General features: G+C 35.1%; 1 long non-coding RNA gene across 1 annotated transcript; it reads right to left on the bottom strand.

The window, feature by feature from the left end:
* Positions 1–244: 244 nt before the first annotated feature.
* On the bottom strand, positions 245–482 carry LOC126625153 (uncharacterized). Its single transcript, XR_007624345.1, has 2 exons — positions 444–482; positions 245–345 (listed from the first exon to the last, which is right to left on the bottom strand). It is a non-coding gene; the product is annotated as an uncharacterized LOC126625153 (long non-coding RNA).
* Positions 483–3,033: the final 2,551 nt, after the last annotated feature.

Below are 3,033 nucleotides of genomic sequence, written 5' to 3' on the forward strand. Positions count from 1 at the left end.
AATACTCATAGTGGGGATTTACTGTGCTACTCTCTGCATTGTTTGGAGCTTTTCGCTCACTTTCTCTCACTTGCATAAATTTCATTACATACAATTATGGGGGTCTAAGCAGTACATAGAAGAACACAGTCATCAGGGTCATCCATATGCATATAGTTTTGCTCAAACATATATCAATGGAGAAATGCAAAAACATATAGAACAATTATGAGCAGATGAAAATCATATTCCTACAACTCACAAATAAGAGTTGAAGGGATACATATCTATACCTTTCTTTTCTACATCAAATAGGCTCCAGACATTTAATGTTGTTTGCTATGTTGGGTCGCCATTCTGCAGCTCCTACACAGGGAGCACACATACATCAGACATTCATCTTCTAATTTTTCCTAATCTAAGCTTAGACTTGAAATTGAATTTAGAGGATCAGACATTTTTACCTCTGAGTGGGTCGACACCATGATCGGAAGTTTGGGGGAGGGATCCATGTTGCACAGAGAGCATGGCTCATCCAGTCAAGATACAGATCCAGTTTTGTGCACACCATTTTGACTCATCATTCATCACAGTTCATGCAAGCACATGGGAAAGCAATACATAAGCATATAGAAATTCACTGATCCAACACATGCGAGAACGGATCAAAGAAGAAGAGTCAGAAATTATGCCTTTGGCTTTGGATCTGAGCACTTCTTGTCTCTTCCATGGTACTGACGTCAGCTCAAAGTTCGTTGCACAAAGAAAGACCACATGCATGTGTTAGTTTTGGTCTATTTTCCTGAAATGCACAAATCGAAATTGAAACAAAGAACCTTTGCCTGCATTCAGAGCAATGAACAAATAAAGAAGATGGGACTCGCGGAGCAGCTAGAGGGTGTATGTTTGTGTTGTGGATGAGAGAACCGAGATAAATGCAAGAAGGGTAGAGAGAAGATGAGAGAGTGGCTCTCCAACGGCAGCTTGTTGGAAATGAGAAATGAGAGCTGAAACTCGTTTATATAGCTCTAGCGATCTGTTAGGATTCCCATCAGAAGGCTTCGCACGTGTGGCTGGCACGTTGGCTCTGCGCATCGATCTTGCGGTTTCCTGCAACTCATGAGTTCGATCCCAGCGAACGTGATGCGTTTTTGTCTCCAGGTGCCTCTGTTTTCTTTTCTTTATTTTTTTTTTTCTGTTTTATAATTTCTTTTATTTGCTTGTTTTCTTTTTGTTTGTTTATTTATTTTTAGTTTTTATTCATTTTCTTTGGTAGTCTTAGTCATTTGAGTTCTTTTTATAATTTTATTTTATTTTTGTCATGTTTATTTTATTTTTCACATCTTGAGGACAATGTGTGATTTAAATTTGGGGGTGGGAAATAAGAATTTTTAATTTTTCTTTTGTATCAATAAAAATTTTCAAATTTTAAGTTAATATCCATAGTTTATTTTAAATATTAGAACAAATGGACATGGTGAAGATTAATCTCATAGTAGAGTCTTTTCTATTTGTTGTTGATTAGGCACTAATTCATGAGTTATACTTTGAAAATTTGCACATTCACATCAACATGGTTTGTGGGAAGTGATATTGAAACATTTACTTTTAGTCTAAGTGTATTTTAATGTTTGTTCTTAGTAAAGTAAAGTTTAGTTCTTGTTATAAATAAAGTAATAATTGTTCCACCTGAGACTTTGTTTAGTAATCGGGTCAGTCCTGCCTGATCAGTAGTAATTCTCACGTCAAATGGTAGAGTTTTGGCATGGGGTAGGATGGTTAGTTGCTTTCGTAGCCTTTTAAGCTTGAGTTAATAAGTCCTTAAGGGTGTTCTACATCTAGTGCCGTAAAGGCTTTGTGGTTTGGGAATCATTGACCTAAAACTCGCTACATGGGTTGGATCGAAAGCTTAAGGGAACTGGCATTGCACGACCACTATTGTTACTAAAAAAAAGAAAAAAAAGAAATCAATTTATTATGTGTGACGTGTTAAATAAAGAGGACGAAATGTAAAGATTTTAGTTGAGTCTCCTTAACCATGTTGGTTCACTTTACACAGAAGGAAGTTCATGAATTCTTTTCTAATTGATTCTAAATGGCTTAGACTCTATGGTGGGATTAGTTGGAACTTTTGGAAGGATGTTCTAATTTTTAACGTTTTCTATGGCTGGCAACTTGAATGTGAAATTTTTGTGTCTTACTTAGTTTTGTAGTTTCTAGTTTGTTAGTTCTTATATTTGTTTTTGAGTTTTGTTTTGCTTGAGGACAAGCAAAAAGCTAAGTTTGGGGGCATTTGATGAGTCGATATTATACCATATATTTTACCCTATTTTTAGTTATAATTTATTGGTTATTTTATGAGAATTTTGATACTTTGATTTATATTCTTAATTTAGGACATCCGCCTTCCTTTGGAGCAAAACATGATGAAACGGACGAATTACGTTCATGTGTCTCTCAACTTGATTGTATCAAAGTTTTAGATTTTTCTACCAAGCAGTTTATTTATGGTGAAGAAATAAAGGAGCGTCGTGAAGTGCTGTCAAAGTGACGTTTTGGGCTTATTTGGGCTTTTTGGCATTCAAGATGATGTCTTTTGGGTTCAAAGCCTTCTGTAATTATGTTTGGGACATCTCAAGCTTTAATTTTAGCCATTTTGGGCCTGTTTTGGAGCCCTGAAAGTTCAAAAACGTTGCTGATTTGTGGCTGGGCAGATTTCCCAAAGTTAGAATGTGAATGTATTTCCTAATTATTTTATTCTATTATGTTTCCTAGTTTTTAGAATACCTTTTCTAGGTAGGGTTTTATTTTCTATTAGTATAAAGAAGGCTATTAAGCCATTAGGAATAGTAGGGAGAACAGATAAAATTTACGTACCCACTACTTTGGAAGATTCAAGTTTATTTTCAAGGTGTTTTCTATCCATGTTCTTAATAATATTTTGTTTTGTTTGTAACTAATTTTCGTGTGTTAGGGCGAGGCCACGAGCCCTAGTAAGAGTATGTAGTTTCTTTTCAATTTACTTATGATATTATGCATGCAAGTTTTGAATTA

Source organism: Malus sylvestris, chromosome 6, assembly GCF_916048215.2.
Source record: "Malus sylvestris chromosome 6, drMalSylv7.2, whole genome shotgun sequence".
In the NCBI taxonomy this organism is placed as follows: Eukaryota; Viridiplantae; Streptophyta; class Magnoliopsida; order Rosales; family Rosaceae; genus Malus; species Malus sylvestris.